This window comes from Xenopus laevis, chromosome 3L (assembly GCF_017654675.1).
Source record: "Xenopus laevis strain J_2021 chromosome 3L, Xenopus_laevis_v10.1, whole genome shotgun sequence".
NCBI lineage: Eukaryota > Metazoa > Chordata > Amphibia > Anura > Pipidae > Xenopus > Xenopus laevis.
Genome location: NC_054375.1, coordinates 58,633,900 through 58,646,641, shown reverse-complemented (window position 1 = coordinate 58,646,641; position 12,742 = coordinate 58,633,900). Strand labels below are relative to the sequence as shown.

The following is a 12,742-nucleotide window of genomic DNA, read 5'->3' as shown; positions in this document are numbered from 1 at the left end:
TAGATGCACTGTAAAAGTTATGTTGAGTATAAAATGTAACTTGACGTTTCCAATCCATTGTATTTTTCATAGGCTTATAAATCCCAATAATACATTAACCTTGGCTAGACAAAACTGATCCATTAGGGTATAAATCACAGATGGAAAGCCTGCAGCCCATCAACTGTGGTTGAGCTACTATTCCCAGCACCAATTGACAGCCTTGGGCATTGTACGTTTACAACATCTTGAGGGTTAAATGTTAAGATTCCATGTAGCATATCAGTCCATAGTGGAATAGGAATGCTATGTTAATTTCCTATCTTATGTTTATTTATTACTTTATGTATCAGTAAAAACTTGCTAATAATAATAACCATCATTTTCCAGAGGGATGCCTACCCTTCCTAAACAACCAAAAACAAATTCTGATCAAACTGATCAATATTATTGCTCACAGATCAAACACAACATTTGGGTTTGTTAACTGAACTGTGAGACAAAGAAAAACAGCTCTACTCAAGTAAACATGCTAAAATATTAAGCAGAATGACTTGGAACATTTTGACATTATCACTCCTGTCACATTTTCCCAAAGCTTGAAAAATTCAGGTTTGAAGCAAAGTGTTGGATGGGAAGGTGTTTGGGAGCACTGATGTTTAAGTTAACGAAAGACAAGATGTCACCTAAAAGATAAGGAAAAAGATATAGCAAGCCTCTACACACTTTCATCTTACAAACTCTGCTGACTGTAAGGAAAGCCATAGAATTTATTTTACAAACTCAGAGCACAAGGGAAAACATGCCAGTAATCCATCTTTTTACAGTTAGGGAAGGATTTGTAGGGAGAACTAAAAAAAAAAAAAAAAAAAAAAGAGAGAAATAAAAAAAGAAGCTGTACAAATAAAAAAAAAGAAAAAGGTAAGACATGCTTTTATTTGCCTTATTTTCTTTGTGTTTTCTTTTTAATTTGAATCATAAAGCACAAATCACAATGCACCTCTGTGATCAGATAGATGGCAAGATATGATAGGGTGAAGGATTACTTTGGCAGGGAAGAAAAACTATGAAATAACTGGGCAGGTATCTGAGTGAAATAATGCATGAGCTCAATAAATATATTCATGTTCTAGTTTATATTCTGTTCAAGATACACAGGCTTGTGTTTGTGAGCACATGTGTGCACTTTGGTAAACACAGATACAGTAGAACTCCCATGTTACGTTTTTTCAGGGGACCATGTAAAATCAGGGAAATGCATTATGCATCAAATATTTATGGTACCTCAAAAACCAGTGTAAAATCAGAGGAAACAAAATTGGGGCATATAAAATTAAGGTTTTACTATATATTAGAATTAATATGTTGGAGATCATGGGCATACTGTACATAGTCAACATAGCTGTTTTTTTTATGTTGCTCCTCATACTTCTGCAGGTGCTTGTCAAAAATTTCATTATTCTACGCTTATCCCTTTGTTGCAGTTACTACCATTAATTTGGTCATTAACTGCTGTGTCTCTAGAAGCATTCTTCTATATTTACTCCTGTTGGACACTCTGCTATTGAATTCCTTCCCATTAAAGCTGCATCCTGGTAATGATGAACTCTGATATATAGGGGGAAAGTATCTAAATAGACAGTTGAAATGACTCCTGTCTTACTCACTTGTATTTAGTCTGATAGCATCAAGTGCTCCTTATCACGACAGATTTTTCTGAGATTGTGTCACCACAAATAAATAATGCTTTTAGCAGCTGTAATTTTGCAGCAAGGACTCAGTCAAGCTGCAATAGCTCTAGAATTTCAGAGCAATTGGAATGAGTCTCCATTGAGGTGGGAAAAATAAATCAATGACAATGTTCCTACTAAACAATATGTTCTGTTGTAATAGCAATCTGTAGCGAGAAGAGCCCGATAGGGATAAAACATCATTTACATTGATTAGTTATTGCGACAAATGAATGTCACCAAGTTCTGTCGTATGAAGAAGCTCTAAATCTGGGGCTGTTATATAGTGTTTCTATTTAACAGAACTAACCGACAGATATTATATTCCTACTGAAGGCACTTATATCATAATGTCTGGGCCTGTGTATACAGCTATTCAATGTCACAGAGTAAATCACAAATTCAAAGCATTCTTTCAAGGCAAGGCAATATTTAATAGGTCGTATGTATCTTCATTCTTGCACTTGAGAAATATTATTAATATAAGAGGATACTTCAAGCTTTTCACTAAGTTGTTTACAATCAGAATTTACTGTGCATTAACATCTTTGACATTTCAAAGAATTAAGTTCACACAAAGTAACAAGGAGACACCCTGCTATAGCATTCAGCATCAGAGGGCCATTTAGCTAATATAGTTGCAACTATAAACTTAACCTTAACACTGAAAATAAAATATAGACTAAACAAAGCAAAATCTCCTCTAAAATTTGTTACAATTAGAATTAGATTACAATATTGTGAATTACGGTACTAGAAAAACAAATATCTGAATCTGGATTCATTATTTCCAATAACATGAATTGCAAATTTCTCAATCTAAAATGTTTCCATGTGATACTAATACTTTAATTAAATATGATGTGTACATTTTTAGACAGATATTAGATAAGCAAGCTGTTGGTTTACCTTCATACATAGGCCAATAAGACTAACTCTAGAAGAAGGGATTATGTATGTTGCTGTATGGTCACTATAGAAGTGGTATGGCTAAGTAATGCAAAGGATCATGATCAGCATTGTAACTACATAGGAACCACACCCTAAGGGGCCGATTCACTAAGGGTCGAATATCGACGGTTAATTAACCCTCGATATTCGACTAGGAATTAAAATCCTTCGACTTCGAATATCGAAGTCGAAGGATTTAGTGCAGATAGTTCGATCGAAGGATAATTCCTTCTATCCTAAGTCGTAGTCGAAGGTCGAAGTAGCCCATTCGATGGTCGAAGTAGCCAAAAAAAACTTCGAAATTAGAAGTTTTTTACCTTCGAATCCTTCACTCGAAGTTAGTGAATCGGCCCCTAAGTCTTCAGGGGGGCCAGTAAGGGCATCATTAATGAGCAATTTCTTTCAATAGTTTTTTTTATTAACAGTTCTAGAAATACAAGATTGATATCACAGTAAGCAATATACATTATTATTTCCAGAAATCCATTCGAAGAACAATTTCAAGAAATATTGGTAGACCTATCGATGTTTTTGGACACTAAATTGAATTCGCTGTGGGCCCAGTAACATCTAGTTACGCCACTGACCTTGGTCATTTAAATGGAAATGTAAATCGAACTCTCTTTTGCAGGTTTTCTCATAACACAGACAATATACAAGACAGATACAATTAACCCATTTTTAAGATGTTGGCTTCACAAAAAATTGCAGATTCAATCACACTGGACTGTGCTTATATAACTGCAATACACGAAAACCGCAACTGTATCTTTTCAAGTGTAGAATTTTGGTTCCAAATTGAAATATGATAAAAAATAAGCTGTATATAAGATATCCATTGCTTGATTAAATAATATGCATATCTACTGTACAAAAGATTTATTCAAAGGCTTCTACGTATATATAAAGTATAATAGCAGTCCATTACAGACAAAGAATAACTTCCAATCCCTTCACACACTTCCTATTCTCCTGAAGAAAAACTCTAGGGGCTTCCAAACATAACACAAAAAGCAATCGCAAATAAATCCAAGTTTTATGTCTCTGCCATGAATGAGGCAGTCAATACCTGTTACACTTGGGACTCTAAAAAGGATCTTTACAAGAAATCTGAATGCAATTTCGCCTGGCATTAAAAAAGGGCACTACCAGATGTGCTTGTTTGCAGTAAGGATTTCATTTGTTTGTGTTACGGTTAAAACTAATTATGAGAGAATTTCATTTCATGATAGAATATTTGAATGTAAGCACCATAGCTCTGCATGAATATGTCCTTGTTTTATTAAAGGGAACCTATTATAAACATGTAGGGGGATATGCTTCTGCATCCCACAAGAGCTGTTGCTTCACAGACTTTAGCATCTGTAAAAAAAAAAGGCCGGTGAAAAGTAGGATATTGGACTTAAGATCAGCAGATGGAATTGGCATCCTATTTTGCCCCTTTTAACCTCTAAAGTCCTCGTTGAGTAAGATACTGGGCACAAGATTATTCAGAATAAATCTTCATCACTCTACTTCACAAAGTAACAGCATATAGCTGGATCAAATAGGCATGAAACAGTGGCTAGCTTTACGGCAGGTTATCTTTTGTAGTGCAAAGTGTACACCCAAAAGAGTGTATATAGTTTATATTGAGAGTGAACTGAATAAAATATGGTGCTATTCTCTGGCACTTCAGTTGTTCCTAAATTTCAACTCTTAGCATCTCATGAGAACCAACAACTAAAAGTAGTGATTTGCTGGTTATATGGGTTTTTGAGTGTAGAACCTAAGGATATTAATAACTACAGTATATTCTGTAACACCAAGAAAATATTGTATGCATCGTGATAAACCCCTAAGATGTACCGTGTTTAGGGATGCACCAAATCCAGGATTCTTTTCAGTATTTGGCCAAATCCTCATGCCTGGTGTACTGAACATGAATCCTTAAAATCACATGACTTTTCATCACAAAACAAGGAAGTATGAAATTTTTAACCGCATGCTTGGTTCTCTTTTTCAATTCCTAACCTCGATTTGCATATACAAATTAGGATTTGGATTTATTTGGTATCTTTCACAAAGGATTTAGAGTTTTTACCGAATGCCAAAATAGTGGATTCAGTGCACCGCCAGCTGTGCAGCGTATTAAGGTGGTAACATATATGTTGCATCCACAGCTTAGGTCAACTAGTTGTAAACCCAGCTGTAATGGCATCCTACAGTGCCCCCTAGTTTTCTATAGAAGAAAATGTAATTATAGATGCAAGAAAATTTGCTGCTGAGCAAAAACTTGATTATACATGCAAAAGAATTGACCAATGAGAATTCTGGTTCCCAGCACCATGTCAGCCATTTTACTGTTATCTTACATATAGAGATATTTATGTCATTTTTTTCTTCATTATATTATACTGGAATCAAATATAGGAATAAAGGACAGACTTGTTCAGTGCTGGGAAACTCTGCATTAAACTTCAAAATCCAGTTGACGGAACAAAGAACAGGGAACCAGATTGATACAGGTCAGGTGGGATTCACATTGGAGGAATTTTTGCATATTAAAGCAATATTGCTTTAAGAATACAACCCGGACGTTGCTGGACTACAGCCCCCAGCATGCCCCAAGCTTTATTATATGTTACTTAATTTTGGGATTTGTAGTCCAGCACCAACTGAGTAAAGTTTGGTTGAGTAGTGCAGCAGGGTTTATTGCCCCTTTAATCACCATGCAATACTTATATAACTGCAACGCTTATCCAACAAGTATCATGCAAGTATCTATTTCTGTTTTCGATTTCCTCAACACCTGGCTTCAGTTTGGAAACGTTACTCATTAATAAGGTTGTCTCTGAGTCCCATAGCAATTTTTATTTTATTGAAGCTCTTATTTAAAGTCTACAGCCGCACAATTTGTGAATTTGTGATTTAAACATTTGACACTTCCACCATCCTCATCAAGTTGGTATATATTATTTTTTTAAACCTTATATGTAGCTACAGTGACAGTGACTTTACCTGATAATTACAATATCTGTGATACAAAATTCTGTGCCAGGCCATGCAAGTTGTTTGACTTCAGATAGGTTTGACATTTGTTTTCTTTTATATTATTTTGTTTTTCCTAGGTATCCCGTCTTGTTGTTACCAAGTCTTTCATTGTGTATGACAAGATACTATGTTAGTGATTCTGAAATTCATCAGAACTGTTCCAGTTCCACATAACCTAACACATTCTTTCTCCAATATACTGAAAAAAAGTATTGGGCCAACTAAATAGTTGTATATGGGTTATATTAATAGGAAGTTTACTTTCTAAGGTACTTCAGTTAACCTAGGAAAGAGTTAATGAAACTTGTTTTCTTGCTGTATCTTGAACCTTGCTTCTGATTTTTATCTTTAGACCTTGTGGAGAAATATCAGATGAAACACATAAAGGGACATTAAAGACATTAAAAAAAGCAAAAGAGACATAAAAGAGACTTAAATGGAGCATATTAAAAAGAAAGAAATACAAAGTAGCAGCTACTTAAAAAGGACTTTACCACTAATAAATTAGTTACAGCAGAATGGAATGCATGAAGGTACTGTATATTTTGAGAAAAGAATGGATATAACTATATCACAGAATGACACAAAATATTTAAACTTCTCTTTATAGAATTAATAATGGATGCAATTATTTTATCCTAATCAGATTCAGTAATGCATTTAAATGTTTATTCTTTACATTTATATGTAGATCTAAATCATATTTAATATAGTTCATGAATCCTTACAGGAAATAAAATGCAAAGGTTAGGTATAAAGTGGCACATTTACAGTATGGCACAGAACTAAAATCTTTGGCATTGGTATAATCTCTAGCAAAATATACCAATTTTAGTTGATTTCTTTCTAATATTTAGAGATAAAGGGGTGAAAGATGAATGACAGCAAATGAACACCCTACTTTCTGGACATAATCATATTCTAATACAAAAGATAAAAAGAAATTGGGTAAAGGTGTTTTATCTTTTTCAGATTTGTTACAATATAAAGAAGAAAATGTGCTGGTAGAACTCATATTGCAGTACAGGTATTGCACCAGTTATCCAGAATGCTCGGGGACCTGGGTTTTCTGGATAATGGGTCTTTCCATAATTTGGATCTTCTACCAGGAAATCATGTAAAACCAATAGGCTGGGTTTGCTTCCAATAAGGATTAATTATATTTTAGTTTGGATCAAGTACAAAAATTTGGATTATTTGGATAAAATGGAGTCATTCCGTAATTCTGAGCTTTCTGGATATCGGGTTTCCGGATAAGGGATCCTATACCTGTACATGGTTCTGTTTTTATTATTACAGAGAAAAGGGAAATCATTTTTAAAAACATAGATTTGGATAAAATGGGGTCTATGGGAGACAGCCTTTCTGTAATTTGGAGCTTGCTGGATAAAGGGTTTCCAAAAAAATTTGTGTAAAAAATAAGAATGTACCAGTGTGTAGATATAGAAGAATTGTGCTTTAAAAAGTAGTGTTTCAGGCTGATTTATTGAATATTTCTGCAAAAACCCTTATAATCCCTCCCTTCTAGTGATGGGTGAATAAATTCGCCTGGCACGAATTCGCAGTGCATTTCCACGTTTTGCCACTAGCTAATAAATTCGTTAATCCCCATGAAAATTTGCGGATGAAAATTCGCCATCGTCAATTTCCGATTTTTTTGTGAAAACTTTCAAATTGCTCAATTTTTCCATAAAAACTGTCGAATTGCTTCCGATTTTTTTGTGAAAACATTCAAGTTGCTCGATTTTTTAGTAAAAATGTTCGAATTGCTAGATTTTAGTGAAAACATGTGAATTGCTAAATTTTTCAGTGAAAACGTTCATATTGCTTGATTTTTTTGTGAAAACACTTGAATTGTTCGATTTTTGTGAAAATTTTCAAATTGCTCGATTTTTTCGTGAAAACTTGTGGATTTCACAAATTTTGAGGGAAATTCGTTAGTTTTTTGGTGAATCGAAACGGGAGAAATTCACCCATCACTACTCCCTTCTCTTCTACTTCCTGCTCCCTGAATTCCCAGGCTGTGCAGGGAATAGGCTGGGTTTGCTTCCAATAAGGATTAATTATATTTTAGTTTGGATCAAGTACAAAAATTTGGATTATTTGGATAAAATGGAGTCATTCCGTAATTCTGAGCTTTCTGGATATCGGGTTTCCGGATAAGGGATCCTATACCTGTACATGGTTCTGTTTTTATTATTACAGAGAAAAGAGAAATCATTTTTAAAAACATAGATTTGGATAAAATGGGGTCTATGGGAGACAGCCTTTCTGTAATTTGGAGCTTGCTGGATAAAGGGTTTCCAAAAAAATTTGTGTAAAAAATAAGAATGTACCAGTGTGTAGATATAGAAGAATTGTGCTTTAAAAAGTAGTGTTTCAGGCTGATTTATTGAATATTTCTGCAAAAACCCTTATAATCCCTCCCTTCTAGTGATGGGTGAATAAATTCGCCTGGCACGAATTCGCAGTGAATTTCCACGTTTTGCCACTAGCTAATAAATTCGTTAATCCCCATGAAAATTTGCGGATGAAAATTCGCCATCGTCAATTTCCGATTTTTTTGTGAAAACTTTCAAATTGCTCAATTTTTCCATAAAAACTGTCGAATTGCTTCCGATTTTTTTGTGAAAACATTCGAGTTGCTCAATTTTTTAGTAAAAATGTTCGAATTGCTAGATTTTAGTGAAAACATGTGAATTGCTAAATTTTTCAGTGAAAACGTTCATATTGCTTGATTTTTTTGTGAAAACACTTGAATTGTTCGATTTTTGTGAAAATTTTCAAATTGCTCGATTTTTTCGTGAAAACTTGTGGATTTCACAAATTTTGAGGGAAATTCGTTAGTTTTTTGGTGAATCGAAACGGGAGAAATTCACCCATCACTACTCCCTTCTCTTCTACTTCCTGCTCCCTGAATTCCCAGGCTGTGCAGGGGAGCCGGTGGCTCTCAGCTCACTGCACTGTAGGACAGGAACCAATCAGAAGCAAGCAGGACCTGATAGGGAACTGAAGCATGTCTGTGCTTGTGTGACCGCAGGGCTGTGATTGGCTGTTCCCCTCCTAATGTGTGTCTCGCAGGGACCATTAGGACATGCCCACCCCTCATTTTAAACACAGACAAGGACCAGAGAACATCTATAGGGAACTCCAATATAGGGGCTATTTTTAAAGATAATATTAATTTTTAGCACCATGTACAATCAACATCATATATTACTTATAATTGCCTACAAAATTAGGGTTTTTTCATTTATCCTATATGTCTCCTTTAACTCTGGGGAGAATATATAGTGTTGCAGCAAGCATGGCTGTGTTTGTGTAATGGGTCAGGAAAAGCTGGATAAATGGGTCCCTGGAGTGAATGGAGGAGAGCAGGGTGGACCTTCCATTCCATGCTCAATTGAGTGTTTTGCAGCTGCCCAGCTACAGGTAGAGGTTTGAATAGGCTACAAGTGAGCAGCAAATAAAAGACGTGTGGGACTGCACTTCAGTATGCCTGGACACCTCCTTGTGCTGGAGGGAGGTGTGGTACTGCCAAAAGGTGAGCCAGGCTAGAAACCAGTGGTGAATGTGTGATGGTGAAATGCTCATGAACTGTGTTCCTAGGAGTTTATGTTGCAAAAAGGCTGCCTGCAAATAAACATGTCTTTGCCTGAAGAAGTGGTGTCCCTGTCTTTTAGTTCCTGATCCTCTGCTGACCTGCCTACCATTGCTAATTCCCCCAAAAACTGCATGTATAGGCACCCAACTTGTCCCAGTATATATAGCTCTGAAACACTATCTTTGTCAGGCATGTAAATACGTTTTTTTTCCCCGCACAATAAAAAGTTTGGAGGTACCGTGTATACACCGCATTTTACAGCATTGCTTCTTCAATTTCTGCCTTGTTACTAATACAATTAAGAGATCAGAGGTCAATGTTATAATTAATTGTATTATGGCATGATACATCCCGTATCCGTCACTCTGTCTGTGAGAATGTTACAGGGCAACCCTTTTGAAATAAAAAATAACAAAGTGGTATAAAGGTGATACCTTTATTGGCTAACTAATAAAATCATAGCAAGCTTTCAGAACATTTGCCTGTGAGAAAAATTCAGTTACTAAAAGATAAATCAAGGCAGTGCTAGTCCTTTGCTGACCTGAGATAGTCAGACTATATGTCCATGACGTCTCCCATTGTTAGCTAGACCTTTATATCTGCACGGTGCCAGCACATTTGCATTAAGACGCTTAAATTGATATGGTAACCAAGAGATTTCAATACAAGCTGACCTTTCTATAGCTCCCAAGTAACGATTAAGAGAGAAGTTAGATTAATGGTGTTCTTACTGCCAACATAATCTGTTTCTAGTGACAGTTAATATGAGATTACAAGTTAACATTCTGGATTTTCTTGTCCTTGGTCTACAGATAATGGGTATCTTAAACAGTTTTTTAAAAATAAGAAATACAGTACATCTAATTGCTAAATTGGGTTTACCATCCTTTTGTTTTCTATTAAGTATATCATAATGTATGATGGTACAGGGATGGGATCCATTATCTGGAAAGGAAAGAAAGGCAATGGCACACTGGACACGATCAAGCAGGGAAAACCCTTGCAAAGATTTATTTGCACACGATGCAACGTTTCGGGGTAGTCCCCTTTGTCAAGCATCTTGACAAAGGGGACTACCCCGAAACGTTGCATCGTGTGCAAATAAATCTTTGCAAGGGTTTTCCCTGCTTGATCGTGTCCAGTGTGCCATTGCCTTTCTTTCCTTACCATTGGTTGAGGAGGGTGCCGATCCCTCCAGGTAATTGAGCACCTGGCAGAGCTGCTGAAGGCCAGGGTGTGCGAGGTGACTCTTCTTTTCCGGATCCATTATCTGGAAACCCATTATACATTTTCAAGTTCTGAATAGAGTAATGTGCACAACATAGATTTCCTATCCTTATATGTAAATAGCTGCTTTTTTTCTCCATACTTGCTTGTACCTATTTGAATATTAGTTGACATATTGCTTGTTTTGCAAATAGAAGACACAACATAATTATGGCTGTTACATGGCAAGGCTATTCTATCAAAATTCAAGACTGAGGAAGAAACCCACGACTTAGGGTTGGCACCTGTCCGGATTTGACCCGGACAGCACGGTTTTCAGGAAGGCTGTCTGGGTCAAAACTGCCTGCCTGGTCTGGTTTACCTGATTTGTAAAACTGGGCAGTATTCCCTAACACTGATGCGGCGATTGGCCAATCAACAACTGCCACATCATAGCTCCACCCAGGACCCACCCATGCAATGTCACTGTCCCGTCCCCGATATCATTGACCAACCCCAGGATGTCATTGGCCCATCCAGAAAGGTGGCAACTCTACCACTACTGTAAACAACTTCCTGTGACAAAATGCAAGCAACTCTTTGCATTCTTTCCCCTCAAACCATAGAAAAAACAGCCACACTTGCATTTTGTTTTGAAAAAACATTGCAAGCTACAAAGACTGCAAAAGGGTAATTATAATAACAACAGATTTAACACATTACAAGACATCTCTTGTCTTTTAAGGTGAAGAGAGACCTATAACAGTCGTACAGTGTGTTCTACGGTTGCACAGTTGTTTGGCAGAGTACAGACCAGCAAATGAGCAAATGTTGTAATACAATATGTTATTGACATTCTCTATCTTCTGGTCCATGGTTGGCAAGGCAGGCAAAGCTCTCCATATTTTACCAGTGACAGATGATTATTTGCAGGAAGTTGTCTCCATTTGATTTACAAGCAAGTGTCTAAGCTGACACTCACTCATGTGCCTGAACTCATAGGAGCCTTAAATGCAGGAATGTCAGCGGTCTGACTCTGGATTTATGAACGGGTTATACAATTGTTTTCTTTGAACATAGCATGCATCCTCTAACCTTGGGAAACAACACAGGCAACCAGAGTATTGTATGAAATGACTTTTTATTTAGAAATGTTGACTAATGGCATTCCTGTTTCTTTATAGAATGTTCTTCTTTATTTCCATCTAATACTATATATTTTCAAAATCTTTGTGTAAATGTATTTATGGGTAAAGTGAACAAACAATGAGTTGTAATTCTTATGTAGGTTTGTTATTTGTTATTGTAGCCTTTCATTTCACAGTTTGAACCATTTTGAAAACACAATGTGATATTGAAAAGAAAATCTCATTTTTGTACCATCAATTAATATATGACTGTTTCTTGGAACAGAACTATTTTATTTCTGAATACATCAAGGCAAAGCTCTGAAACATAAAATGTATATATTATAAATATTGTATGCATTACATATTGCTAACAAAATTTGACGTAAAGCCAAAACAACTTATTTTACATATCTGTTCTCTTGAAACCCATGCTGTTTCAGGCTAATTGATGTAGTCTGTCTAGACTGTATACATTTGTAGAGTCATAATGCTGTATTTGGTTGGAATGAGATTTTTAATTTGATTCATGAGTTAGGAAGATGCAGAATGTGTAGTTAATGTGATAGCAAGAGTCTTAATTTGATATCAGACCAAGACAATCTGCTAGTTTCTATTCCTTTGATTATTGAATAAAAGGAAAATGGGCATCAATATAATTATGGCTGCATACTAGTTTGGCCGCAGACTGACTTTGATCATGATCCTCCTGTGCAGGATTTTAGAAATTTCCCAAATTTTAAGTGTTACCCTCACTGCTGATTTAGGTTTGCAAAGTAAAGAAATACAGCTTACAAAAGGAAGTTATTTTACTCCAGCATTTGAATATTTACAGCCTTTGTTTAAAAATTTAAATTTAAGTCAATATTCCTGTAATGTCAAATAAGTCTGGAAGGGGTCATGTGTTTTCTTGTATGTCTGTTTTAGGCTAGGGAAACAGAGGACTGAAGAACCGAGAGTCTTCACATTTTGGGTCAAAATCTGACTAAATCTGTTTGTGCTGGAGCTGATTCCATACTTCGGAATGAGAAAAAGAGATGAGGCTGCTGCCCACGGTAGGGATGAAACCAACCAGTGTATCTCAGCTAGTTGATTCATGGTCCATGGTCGCC

The 12,742-nt window shown here is 36.0% G+C and overlaps 1 protein-coding gene across 4 annotated transcripts in view; it reads right to left on the bottom strand.

The window, feature by feature from the left end:
• LOC108711038 (dynein heavy chain 3, axonemal) overlaps window positions 1–12,742 on the bottom strand; it is a 555,753-nt gene that overhangs the window by 107,125 nt on the left and 435,886 nt on the right. The window lies entirely within an intron of this gene.